This window comes from Rhagoletis pomonella, unplaced genomic scaffold (genome assembly GCF_013731165.1).
Source record: "Rhagoletis pomonella isolate Grant_MI unplaced genomic scaffold, Rhpom_1.0 Rhpom_scaffold_00001, whole genome shotgun sequence".
NCBI lineage: Eukaryota > Metazoa > Arthropoda > Insecta > Diptera > Tephritidae > Rhagoletis > Rhagoletis pomonella.
Genome location: NW_023458555.1, coordinates 10,442,967 through 10,457,535, shown reverse-complemented (window position 1 = coordinate 10,457,535; position 14,569 = coordinate 10,442,967). Strand labels below are relative to the sequence as shown.

At 31.5% G+C, this 14,569-nt stretch overlaps 1 protein-coding gene across 1 annotated transcript in view; it reads right to left on the bottom strand.

Moving 5' to 3' along the window:
- LOC118738605 (serine proteinase stubble) overlaps positions 1-11,893 on the bottom strand; it is a 46,587-nt gene extending 34,694 nt beyond the window's left edge. The window contains exon 1 of the mRNA XM_036469537.1: positions 11,645-11,893. The gene's annotated coding sequence lies outside the window, so the exon portion shown is untranslated. The remainder of the gene's footprint in view (positions 1-11,644) is intronic.
- Positions 11,894-14,569: the final 2,676 nt, after the last annotated feature.

Genomic DNA, 14,569 nt, shown 5'->3' with positions numbered 1-14,569 from the left:
TCTGGTAACCTGAAAAGAGATTTTCAGCGGGAACTCAATATCCTATTTATTCAAACACACTTTACCCCCAACAAAGGCGTGCGGCTTCATATTTGTTAGCTCGTTAGTTGTTCAATTTTTCAATCCCATCTATTAAATTTCGCATTACTTTTACTCTCACCTACGCAAACCAAAAAAAAAAACTACCCAACTTGTTTTTTTTTTTTTAACGATGATCATGAACCACTATTTCTTTTAGAAAGTGAGCGTTTCTAATACGCCTGTGTAAATATTGTACAAAAAAATATATTGGAAAAGAAAACATTTTGCGTAATGTTAAATGGACGTGCAAAAATAATAAGGCCTTTAAATACTTCACGCCGCATTATTGTTATTATTTTTTTGCTTGTTTTGTTTTTTTTTTTATAACGCAAGTACGCACCTCAGCACCGCGCTACTGATGCTAGCCCAAAGTGATTGGTGAAAATTGCACATCATCAATACATATTTTCCCATTATCCCACGTAATAAAAAAGCCGACAAGCATAAACGAAGCGTTGTAAGGCATAAAAAAGCATAAAAAATCGCTTATTGTACGCAAACAAATACAAGAGGAAAAAAAACGCCAACACACTGAGAGGTATGTACATACCAGCATAGTACTTACATACATACATATGTACATACCAAAGAGCCAACGCAACGAAAGACTTAAGTAGCGAACTTGGCGTCGGCAAGTGGCCAGCAGCGTAAGCTGTGTGTGTATGATTTTCATTCGATATGCCGACAATCAATGTAGCAAATAATTGCAACAACAAACTACTACCACACTGCAACAACAACAAACAACAGCCAACAAATAACAGCAATAGCAAACAAAGCAGCGGATAGCTTACAATTTTGGTAGCCATGCAGCACAGCTGAAATAGCCGCTGTTAAAAAAAACCACTTCATTACAAATAATAACAATTATATGCCGATCAATTCGCCGCACATTGCCACGCGTTTTTAACACGCAAACAGTGTATAGCTCTGTACCTACACACATGCGCGCGCGCACAGATTTCACACGCCTGTTTAAACGAAAAGAAAAATTTTGTGCGAATTCATAGCATTTTTTATTTAAGTATTTATGCGCGAGTAGGAGTATGTGTATGTGGGCGATTAGGTGGGCAGCAGTTCTTATGAAAATATTTATTTGTTCAATAGTCACGTGGCGCAAGCTTTTGATTGTTTTTTTTTTTCAACTTTATTTTGTTTACTTTTACCGCGGAGTTCGCCAGTGGATATGATTAGTAAATCGTTATGGATCATTTAAATGCAGGGACCGAAAATATCCGTTAAATATAAAAATTTGGTTTGAGATTACTTCAAAATCGTTATTTTTGATTTGAGTTTTTAATTTGGATTTTTACTTTTTCGGTCAAATTTAATTGATTTTCGCTGACTTTTTAATTTTTTGATTAAAAATAGTTGTTATTTTTGATTTATTTTTTTTTTTTTTTAATTTTAAGCCTTATGGAGTAGAACTTGTACAAACGCTGAATAGTATTCATTTTCACATTCGTCCAGAACTCAAATAAACAGTTTTCAGTTCTATAACACAAAGATTTGTGGTGCGTACTTCACTCGGTGGACCCCAAGTTCCCTCCGAATTCGACAATTCGATACAACCTTTTTGTCAGCAATCATTTCAGCCTACAAAGTACTCGTACGTACATACATACAAATGTATTTTTCCCCGCCTAACTTCACTTCAATACCCAATTGACACAATTAAAATAGCGTGCAAATGCCATTAAAAATCAATCGGCTGATTTCGTCTGCTGTGCGAATGACAACAAAGCGTAAGGCAGGGTTGCCGGTCGGCCGACCATTCATTCAACAATAAAATGGCTCATTAGTGGCTGTCAAAATCAAATAAAAAGTAAAATTGAGAAAAAAGGAGTGAAGATATCTGCGAGACAAGAAGTGAAGATAAAAGTCAAAAGTGAAGGTATTTGTTTAGACATACAGTGACTCAAACAAGTAGCCATGTGGGTTTTTTTTTAAATACTCGTAATGTTTTCAAAGCTATTTATATATTTTTTTTTTTTGTTTTTGGTATTTCCTATAAAAGTACCGTCAAAGCTTTAATCAAAAACATATAAATCACAGTTCCAAACTTTATAAAAAATTTAGAAAAATTCAACAAATTTTAATCAAAATTTCAACTTTTTATTCTAATCTTTTATAGCCCATATAATTTTAGTCTAAATAAGTCTCAACCGGCAAAATTTTTTATTTTTTTTTTTTGAGACTACTTTGGCGTTTTTTTTTTTTTTGGAAACACAAGGCCAATTCACAAAACCTGCCGTCGAATTTTTAATTTTGTTGGTAACGGTCTCCCTAATTTGATTTTTAAAAAAATCATGATTATGCGGAAACAACAAAAAAAGTTCTCAAAAATTAACGAGATGTTAGAGAAGCTTGGAGGGTATTTTTATGAGGAAATAACAAAAAAAAAATATAGCTCAAAAAACCTTACGAATATTGAAAAACAAATCAACACGTGCTCATTTGTTTGAGTCACTGTATGTAGGTACATTAGGGTGGTCCTTAAAAATATAAATATCATGCGTACAAAACATAGACATTCACGCATCATTGGCCAATTTTTCTTGGAAAATGCTGCTGGCCACATGAGTGAAACCTTTTTTATAATTAATGGAAATAAATCACTATATGGACCACCCTTTGCATACACACATCTATGTGTACATAAGCATGTGCGCAAGTGTCAGAGTGTGGACGTCCTCATAAGTTTGCCTACAGTTACAGCAGCACAAGTGCATTTAAGCTTGTCTTTGTTTTCGCATTCGTCATGTTTTTGACATTTTGACAGTTTTAAGTGAAAATTAACCAAAAAGCTCTTAACACTCGCATGTATGTAAGTGCAAGTAGCAAAAAACAAAACATATAGCTGACAGCTACTTGCTATAAATGCTTGCGGATTTGCAAAATCTACAAAATAGTTTTTAAGAAAGAGATTGGATGGAAAACTTTCTTTTTACAAGTGCGCCATTACGGCGAAACAAAAAGGTTTGGAAAACGAGCAGTTTTTTTTTTAAGATTTTTGAAAGTACATATGTAGATTAATACTCGTAGGGTGAAACATAAGAAAATTTCATGGAATATAAAGGTTAAAAAAATTTTGATGATTTACGAAAAAAGCTATAAACTCTCATCACTCTTTTCCGTATTTCTTTCGAAGTTCTGTATTTGTGCAGAACAAATTTTTAATTTCGCGCGCTTCACGCATCATTTAGAAAGTGAAGGTTTTTCTTTGGTAACCACCAACTAATCAGAAACAAATTACCTACACTTCCCTTCACTTCACAGCAGGCAATGCATTTTTCTTGCCATTTAACTATGTACACGCGCAACTGTCTTGAAAATCTGTACTACGGCTGATGTGGCATACTTTTATTTTCTTTCTTTCGCTTAAGAAAAAATTAAAAATCAGTAAGTTTCTATAAAACGATAGATAGAGTAACAGCTTTTCTGTTTTATGCCACTTTCAAATTCAAATTGATATGGGTGTATGCAGATTTTTAATTTATTTACTAATTTACGCATTAAAATTCCCGTTACAATGCGCATCGTAAAACATAAATATTCATTTGCATACAGTGAATGTGTTGGAATAATCATACATAGATATCAGTATGCACATACGTACATACGGGCATTCACAAAAATTTCAAAATTTAAAAAAAATTTGGGGTTTAGATTTTTTTAAGCGCAAAAATTTTATAAAATTTTGACTGTAACCATCTACAATAATATCTAAATTTTATACCGCGCACCCCTTTATTTTGGTCTACATAAAAAATTAAGACAACCACGAAAGTGTAAAATTTTTTTAAAAATTTTTGGTGTTTGAAAAATTTATCTTTTCAAGCGCAAACATTTTTTTTTTAATTTTTACTTTGACCAGCTATAATTGAGCGTATAAAAATAAACTTTTTTTCGAATTTTTGCGATCTAAAAATTTAAGGTTTGTCAAACTCTGGTGGCGAGCTCTTAGTTTTTTTAACGTTTTGAAGTTTTCTGGGATGTCTCTAATTAGCGCGTAGAGCAAAATGGGGCACCCCTTTATTTTGATATTTATAAGGACCACCCCAATAAGTAGGAATATTTGTGAAGGAATAAAGTCATAGTTGCCAACTTGGTGCATTAAGCACTAGATTTAGTGCTTTTTGAAAATTAAAACGCCAAAAAAATCATTTAGTGCCAAGTGCCTTTTTTAGTGCTTTTTTTCTGAACTAAAATTACTCCGATATAGTTAAAACCTGAAATAATTTTCAAATATTTAAAGCTGTGGCAGCACTGAATTTACAAAAATCTACAAATTTAAATGCGCTTAAATACAACCATGATTGATAAAAGTCTGAACTTGCAAATTCACGTTGTTCAATTATGTTCGCGTTGAAAATGCTAGTAGATATGCGAGTAAGAAAAGTATTTTTGTTTTCTTTTCTAATTATTTATAAAAATTTTTATTTTTGTACCACCTGAGTAAAAAACATTGTTTCTTGGTGCCGCACAATTGCTCTAGCACTAGAATTTTGAGGTATCCTAACCTCAAAGTGCCAAAATCACGGTTTTTGGCGATATTTGAGGTTATATAATGAAAACAAAATTTATTTTTTTTTGCTCATTTCTACTTAGGGCATGATTTTCGTTTATTGGGATTTGATTTTTCTTTCTTGAGATATATCAGTTTTAATGTGCAGTACTTCGGTATTACGTCGTAAGCATGAGTGTCATGTGACTTTTAAATCGTTATGAGCGAAAAAGTTTTGTTTATTGATTTATGTATGCATTCTTGTAAATATTGTTAATTTTTGGTTTTTGTTAAATACATACAAACTGTTATGAGAAAAGCATCAATTGATTTAAAACCATTTGGTGCTTTTAGTGTGGTAAAACGCTTTTTTCCAAGTTTTTGGTGCTTTTTGAAAATCAAAAGTTGGCAACACTGAATAAAGTAGAAAAAGCACTTATATATGAATTTAAGGGCCCACGTTTAATACTGGAATCTGGAATGGAAATAGTTGCCACATCAAAATAGCTTTTTTCATTCGAAGCTGGCAGTAGTGGAATATTTTCGTTTAAGTTCCCGGCTATTGATTGAAAACTAGTAATAATGCTTCGGGTAGCTTCGGAGGTATTAATTTGAATGATCGAAATTTTTAGAGGGTACTTCATACACTGAATCATATGTCACTAATCTGGGTAAGATATAAAGAAATCTTAATTCCAAATTCAAGCTGCTTTTGTGTTTTCTTATATAACAATAATATAATAAGTGCAATTTACAAAAAAAGGTAATTTTTTCGAATTCAGTTGTTAACAGTCTCCAAAACGGCAAAAATCAGCCACCAAAAAAAAATCTCAAAAACCAACGGGATATTTTAGCCGTTTGAAAATTGCACTTCATTAGGAATTTTCTAAAAATTCTGTAAAGTTCAAAATTTTAATGAACATTTTCGGAATATTTGTGAACTTTATATAAAGTGTGAAACGTTGATTAATATGATTTATATTATAGATTGAACTATATTTTCATAAATAATTAATGCAAAAAACTGCGCACGTGCGCCGTGATACGATCATAACGACTGTCCATATGTGTGGCATTTTTGATATGGCCACAAGAAAGCAATAATAAATATCTACAAAAAAAAAAATCAACATAATGACATAAAAGACAAAGAGGAGGAGGTAATTAATTATTGGCAAATGAAAACGAAGCGATGTTATTACATCGACATTTGCTGCATTGCTTTTTATTAGGAAAAAAATTTAAGCCAAGTAGCGAACATCTTGCGCGCTCGCTTTGCCTCACTCGCCACTGTACAAGACTACCTCGCTTCTCTAGGCCTACGAGCGGCAGCCACAATCTAAGATCTTCCCCTCTTTCCTCTCTCAAACGCGCAAAACGTCCCTCTAACTAGCTAATACAAATTTTCAAACCACACTTTACATAAATAATCCATCTCCCTCCAACTTTCTTCTACAGCCAACTTATAAAATATTTGCACTATCATTGCGTTTACTACTACTACTGCGTGTGTGTGTGTTCATTGTGCAACAAGTTCGCTGCAAAATTTTATTGCTTTGACATTTTAGCTTTTATATGGCGCATCAGTGCGCTACTGGCATTTTTTATTGTCTGCAATTCATTTGCAAACTATGCATTGCTGTCTGCTACTGCTGCTGCCGCCTAATGCAGCCACATTATTTGGTCTAGACTCAAGTGTATCTGTGCACAAATGTACATATATACATACATACATATGTAGCTGGCATTTTGCTACGTGTTGCGAGTGTCATGCGCCTGCGCATAATAAAATTACGATAATGTTCAATATTTCAGTCGTTGTGTGGCAGTGTGGCGATGCGGCAGTGAGCCGATGTTGCAGGCTGATAGTCGCCAAACTATGACGAAATATTGCATTTGCTGTCATATATGTTTTGTTGACATAAACAAGCACGCATGCGCGGTGGTGTACGTTAGACCGTGTCAGAAAACAAAAAAAATGCGGCGTGAACCTTCGACACTTAAATATTTTTGCAAAGCAATTTTGAAATTCTGTTCGTTATATCTTCGGCATTTATAGTCGAATCTCAGAGTATGATGCATCGATGCTTTTGCCTCGACTATAAAATTTTTTTGTTCTAAAGTTCATTGACCTCAAGTATCCCACCCTAGTACCAGTAAATTCAAGTTCACCAAAAATCATTAAACTATTGTTAAGGAAGTATTTCGATTATTCCAGTAGTACCATAACAAAAATAAATTGATTGCCGATGTAGGTGCCACCGAAAAATGCAAAAAGCCGGCCTCCAAATTTTTTTTTTTTTTAAATACTTTAGAGTCGAAGTGATACGGCCTAATGTACATACATACATATGCAATTAAGTATGCGCACCAGCACAAAGCAGAGTTGTATGTGAGTTGTTTGCGTATGCGCACTAAAATATTATGCAGTGTTATTTAATTTTTTCAAATTGCACTTCAATGTAGTATTTTAAAAAAAAGGTGCTTGTGATTTTTTGTTTGTCATTATTTGAGTTATGCAATTGTAATTGTACTTGCAACACGGGCAACGAATTGTTGGCATACACACATATACATACATGTGTACATAGATAGATGAATGTAGTAAAGTGTTTAGCTTGCTACTTTTTCCTTACTTTTGCTTTCGTGTGCTTACCTTCTTCCGCTTTGTATGCAATTATTCTGCTTGATGTCACCAGTTAAATGACTCGATTCCAAGTCGCATTTAACTTTAAACAAATCCACCTAAGCAGACTAACACTCTGTTGGGTGGGTATTGTGCAAACTTCAGCGACAGCCATTGCAGGCAACAAAATGAAAAGCCAACAAAGTCTACGAGGCTGTTTTGTCATTTATGTAATTTTCGTTTGCCTACAATTGCAGGATTTCAAATTGGAAAATTATTTAATATGCAACGTAATATTTGATGGAAAGATTAAGCTTTAAAGCTTATTTATGCTTATGCACTTATGACTGCTATTGCGTAATTTTACGACTATTTTCTTGAAGGCCTTTATGGGTGGTTAGTTGTGGCAAAAGTTTACCTGGCGAAGATTTTTTCGTCATAAAAACTTCCGATTTAACTACTCGCTAAGAATCGTCATATTTGCGTTTTCTTAATATTCTTCAATTTATTACCGAATTTTAAGGTCCTAAGGACCATTCAAAAGTTAATTTCATACAAAAGGTGCCGGGCCACAGTGACATTCTACAGGACTCTGCGTGGATGATGAATTGTCAAGGAAAGGTACCCTTGAAACGTTTTAGCTGGAGAGGTAGCAACTGGGAATGTCTCCGTCCTACTGCGGTTCGCTCTTGGACGGTTGGTCCTCATGTACGCTCAGCAAATGCTGGGCTCGCGCAACTTCAAGATCTTTCTGGCCTTTTGGCGGCGTTCAAATCAGCTTCTTATGTTTGCAAAGCCTCAGCCTCAAGAGGAATTATACTCGGTGTTTATGTAGGTTTGTGGTAAAAAATTTTAAAAAATAGGGTTGCCAGATATATGAAAATTAAAAATCATTTAAAGGTCAATACAAAATTTAAGTTTCTTCTTCAAAATTAAAGCGTTTGAAAATATTTTTGAATGGGGTTGCCACCTTTATAAAGAAACACAACAAAGATTAATTAAAATTGAAGCTTATTTAATACCACTATATAGGTATCATACGAAAGGTGTACACATAAGCTTTGAACTAACATGTTTTTAAATAGGGTTGCCACCCATCTGTTAACTGAGATGAGGTAACTAGGTAAGTTAAGAGAAATGATGTAATATGCATTTTCGCATAATCGACAGTTCGATAGGGGAAGAAATATGTAGGGGTTAAAGCTTTATTTTAACACCTTTTGTTTGAAACTCATATTTTATTTAACAGCATGTAGCATGATTTAAATTTTTTTTTTAATTGTAGATAAACGGCAACCCTAATTCCAAAAATGTGTGTGAACTAAAGTATGTATTTTCAAAAACCTTCCATTCCATACCCATATTGTGGTATTAAGTAAGCTTAAATTTTTAATAACCGTTGTTGTATTTTTTGGAAAGGTGGCAACCCCGTACAAAAATGTTTTATAATCTCTTGAAACGATTTTCGTTTTGATAATGAAGTTTAATTATTTCATTGGGCCTTTAAATAATTTTAAATTTTCAAATATGTGACAACCCTATTTTTCCCAAATTTTTCACCAGCTACCCACAGAAATAATCGAGTAGACTGCAAAAAAAATATACACATCCAGTAAAATTTTTAAGTTAAATAAGCGTTATATTGTTATTTTTTGAAGACATCTGAAGGGAAACCGTCTTATTCGATCAAAAAATATTTATTTTAAACGATTTTATAGCAATTAAAAATAAAAAATAGATATTTTCGCCATGTAAAATATAGATTTCAAAATAAAAAAAATGCGTATCTCCTTATTTTTTAGATCTGGGTGGTGGCAACATAAAAATTTTGATTTTCTTATGTGTTTGGACCACCCTAGTGTACATATATAATATATCGGCAAAAGGCGATCCTTTCAAAACTCATTTTACTGGAATCATGAGGAGCTTTTGATTGCCTAAATTTTTTAATGATTCTTAAAAAAAAGAAAAAATGGACAGGTGTGTAAATAAAAAAACAAAAAACAACGCCAGTTTTTGCAAATGCCAATTGTTAACTGAAAAACAAAACACAAAATAGCGGCGGAGTTGTTTTTTTTTTTTTGATCAATGAAAATTTGTTACTGCACATTGTTGGTTATACTAAAATTCCATGGGCTATAAAACTGCATACCCACAAATTTTTTTTTAAATTCAGAGTAAAAAGTTCGAAATTTAGACCAAACTTTTCTGACTTTTACTATTCTATTTTCTATTTTTGTCTTGAAAAAGCTTCTCACAAACCGATTTGCCATTCGAAGTCGACATTGAACTGCAGTTCGCTCCATTTTCCTGACAACAACAAGACGCACACCACAAATTGGCGAATAAGTTCGGGCCAAACACTTCTAAGCAAAAAAGGTAGCACCAAAAAATATTATTATTATTAGAAGTGGCGGAATCGCTCCACAAAAACTTCTTATTACCTCTTAACTTTTAATTCCAATTTTTTTTAATTTACTGGAAATTAACTGGAAATTTGTGGAACGACGTTTTTAGTACAAGCAAACTACTTAAGCGATTAACGAAATTTTTTAAGTAAATTAAAAATTGCTTTAATGTCGAAACAAAATTAGAATTTGGGCTTTGCTTGTCAGCCAGCTGCCATTACCTTGTGACTTAACGACGTGGTAGCCATTTACGATGCGGTTTAATAGCTGACACATTTTCGGTGCCGCTGTAACACACGTGAGATACTTAAAAAATATTGCAAACTCTAATCTTGTTTTTAAGGCGTTTTGTACCTACTCCACTTTTTTCTGAAATACTTAAAAGTATACTTGCGTCATTCAAAGCTGGCATTTAATTTAGTGATGGTTTATACACTTTTTTATGTTGCCTGCCAAATTTCATTCTACTCGTATCTAAATTGCGAAAATCAATAAAAAAAACTGTGGTTTTACACATCTGAGGTTTTTATAAGCTTCAAATTTCATACTGAAACAAAATAACCTATATTATCTAGTTTTGTACCTAAGTGCTTGGTTTAAATGCATTTATTTATTTATTTTTTTTTTGGTTTGATTCATAAGGAAAGAAATCGTAGAAATTGTTTTTTTTTTCTGCATAACTGTGGCCAAAAACAATAACTGTAGAATTGAAGAAACCAAGTTTTTTTGAAAGTCTGAATTGTACATAGAAAAGTTTTCACAGGTTGGCGATTTAAGCGATTTTTGTTAATTTAAAATTGGTGGTCTAGAGCAGCACTTAAAACCATTGAAAGTGATTAAAATTCAAATATTCATATCATTAAAAGATCTTTCTGAGGGTTTCGGGCACGAGGATACTGAATCTGCAGATTAGTTTTACAAAAAAGCGTTTATTTTTAGCAATAACGCCGCAGCTGCGGGTTGCACTTTGCTGCAAATAAACATGAAGAAACATTGTTGAGAAACATTGTTGACAAACATTGTTAGCACTTTTCCTTCAAGCTGCTTCCATGGTTTTACATTAAAGCGCATCCTGGCATCCGTTTTAGCTAAAAGTAAATTCCAAATTTAGATTCTTCGGACTCCAAGACCCCAAAAAAGGTCTTTTGAATATACAAATATTTGCATTTGAAATACTTTTAATCGTTTTAAATGCTGCACAGCGACTACCAACTTTAAATTAAAAAAAAAATATAAAATAGCTTAAAATAGCCAACTTGGGAAACTGAAAAAAAAAAATGTTTTTCTATATATATACCATCCAGACTTTCAGAAAATCTTGATTTCATCAATTCCCAGAAAAGAAGTGAAAATGTCGTAAAGTTGTATGGATTGGGACAAAGTTAGTGAAATCTTTGCGTAGTCTGGGCATATACTTAGTGAAGGCCGTTTAATGCCATCTCCAACAAGAACACTGAAACAGTCAGCTTTGTTTATGTCTGAAAGATTTTTTTCTGAATTTCCGCATAAGTACTAGAAATATGTGATTCTTAAAACAGATTTGACCATAAGAAAGTTGTTATAATTGTGGAAATTTATATTTATATCAAAAAATAAAATTTGCATACATTTTGTTTTTTATTTTGAGCTTAAAACTGTCAAAGTTTAAGCATACTATTAATGAATAGAAATTTCGGAAAGGTTACAGCCGCTTGAGATTTCCACCTTCCCGGTTATGTATCTGCTTCTTACGATAAATTTTTGAAACTAGTAGTGGAAAACTCATTATTTTTAACCAGATTATTAATGGTAAAAAAATGTTGGAGCTTTTAGCTCTTAGAATGTTTTTATTTTTTTTTTATTCTTGAATTCAATACTCAAATATAAATAATTAGCTATGTATCGACCGCTGCATGGAAGATCGACCTAAATGCCCAGAAAATTCTTCAAGAACGCCTTCTTTCAGAATTCGGTTTAAAAACACTCTATATCGACATACTTTCAATATATTTTCTAAAGTGAATAAATTGCAATTTTACTCACCAAAAGGAAACTGCCACTTAAGTAACGTGCGCCTCAAGCAATCGTGGTCATTGTAGCGGTAATTAGTTGAAAAATTATAACCAATTTTTTTCACATAACGCTAGTCAGCGGCAACGAAAGGTAATTAAAGTGACGCCAACGCGCTAATGCAACAAATAAAAGTGCACAATTTATTTATGTATGCATGTATGTATATAACACTAAAACAAATGCTGAGCTAGGCACGCAAACATACGCGAAAGCACAAACAAATACACACACACACACACAGCGGATGCAACGACTTGACAAAAGAGTTGCACTAATCAGAGGCGCTTGACAGCAGCGCTGGTGACGAATGCGACGAAGATGTAGCCGAAGCAACTTTGCGAAGTGTGTTTAGATGTTGCGTTTTTTATTGAAATTATTATTTTTTTTTTTGATGTTTTTTTCATATGCTTTTTACGATTGCCTGCATTGTAGCACCGTGCGCTGCAATTATGGTGGCCCAATTAATGCTGCATTTTGCTGTGCGCGGTTGGTGACTTTTTTTTTGTGAATTTCTAAAAAAAATGCATTTTCATATTTTAACTTGCAGTTTTTGTAGGAATTTTTTAATTACATACATATCTAGTTTTCGTTGTATTTGCTGTTGGACTTGTTGTTGTTGTCGTCGTCGTCGTTATGCGAGTATTGCGCACTTTCTTAGCTTTTCACGCTTTATAGTTGTTGCACAGCACGTTGCAAGCAGCAATAGCAGCAGGAGGCAAGTTGCTTGTTGAAATTTTTTCTTTTGTCACTTAATTGGTGCTTTTTGTTTTCGACAAAAGAAATCGGAATATTGCACTTTTCCTAGGTGAGTGAAATTACTTGACTTGGATTTTATTTAAATTTTTTTTATAAAAATATATATTGCTGATATTTTTCTTAGTTTTTTTTTGTGGCGCTTTAAATTGCTAATACTGGTGGAATTTCAGCACTTATTTACTAGGGAAATAAGTAGTTAGTTGTTTAATTTTTGGGAGTATGAACTCCGAAATCTTAGTTTGAAATGAACAACCCGTTAAACTTGAAGGTGCTAAAAAATCGCATTGATTTTGGCAATTTTTTTTTCAGCCAGGTTCTTCCGTACAAAGTATGTTCGACAATTATTTTTTGTATGAAGAAAATGAGCAACACCTTCTACTAAAAAAATGTCCAAAAATCAACGCAATTTTTTAGATACTTCAAACTTGCACTTTGTTATACTAAAATTAGTTGGGCTATAAAACTACATACTTAGAATTTCTCTAAAAAATCTGAGTTTTGCACAAAGTTTAGAGATTTTGTTTTTATGTTTTTTGGTGAAGTACGAACTATATTTTTATTAAAAAATATTGAAAATAAATTAGAATAAAAAACTTTGCATATATTGCGAAAAATTCTCTGTGCCAATAAAATGCTACGTGTTAAGTTAGAAAACCTCTCCAAGGCTCCTAAAAACTAGAAAAACTGTCGCATTTCGACAGTAACTGGCACTCTAGTCTTTATTCAATTACTTATTGTTTATATTTTAAATGTTTTGATTTATTTTATGTTTTTGTAGTTTTGACTACTTTATATTAATTACATTTTTTAATAAAATTTTCTTTATTCTAATTTTTGTTTGTTAATTTACTTTGTTTAATTCTTTTATTCTTAATTGAGGAATCATTAAATTTGTTTTATTTTTTTAATTTTAATCCTTTTTATTTTTGTTTTATTCGGCATTAATTTTTTAAATTTTAGTTAGTATGTATTTATTTTATCATGACTTTTATTTTATTTTTTATAAATATTTCTTCAATATTACTTTTTACTTTTTTATATCAATTCAGTTTACTTTATTTTGTATACCTGTTTTATTTAATTTACTGTATTTTGTTGCTCACTTTTTAATTTGTCTTTAGTAAATTTTTTTGTGCTTGTAAAATTTCTAGTTACTTTATTTAAATGTTTAAATGCAATTTTGTTAATTTTTTTTTAAGTATATTTTACTCTCTGAATATTGTTTTATTTTATTTTTTTAATTATTTTCTTTTATTTAATAAAATCTCATAACCATTTCATAAAAAAAATTTATATTTTAAGAGCACAGTGAGATCGTATTTTTTAATTTTTTTTTATAATTTTTAGAATTATTGTTAACTTTTCATCTTTAAATTCAGAACCGATTGAATTTTTTTGTGATGTGTGTTAAATCTGAAATAAACGGATATAGTGTGAAGGATCGAAAAAAGAAAAATCAAAAGTTTATAGAAAAAATATAAATCCAAGAATGACGGTTGTTCTTGATTTAAAAAATAAAATAAAATAAAAAATCAAAAAATAACGCAAAAGTTTTTTCAAAAAAATAAACTAATAAACTATGAGTTTTGTCGTTATCATTAAATTCGTTACTGTCCCCGTTTTCTTAATTTACTTTTATTTTTTGTTTTTTTTTATTCACTTTCAATTAAATTTTGTACTTTTTAAATTAATTTTATTTCCTATCACTATTTTTTGAAATATGTATTTTATTAAAATTTTTGTTTCTTTCATTATTTGCCCTTTAATTGAATCGAGATGTATTCTTATTATTTTACTTAATATAATTTTATTCATTTTATATTTTATTTTAATTTAAATAGAAAATATTTGATATTATTCAAAATCAATTCTTATATTAAGGAAAATTGTTGCAATCATATAGAACTTTATTTAAAAAAAAATGTCCTTTTGTTCTCGTATAATTCATATTTTTCATTTTTCCTGAGCATTTTGATTACCATATAACTATTAGTTTTTAATATTTAGGGGATTCAGAAAACGTGTTAAGCGGCGTAAAATTATAAGCTTGGCATAATTTTTTATAAAATAACGGTTAAATTAGTTTTTTTTTTGGGGGGGGGGGGGGGGCTAATTATAAATATATATATTTTTTTTATT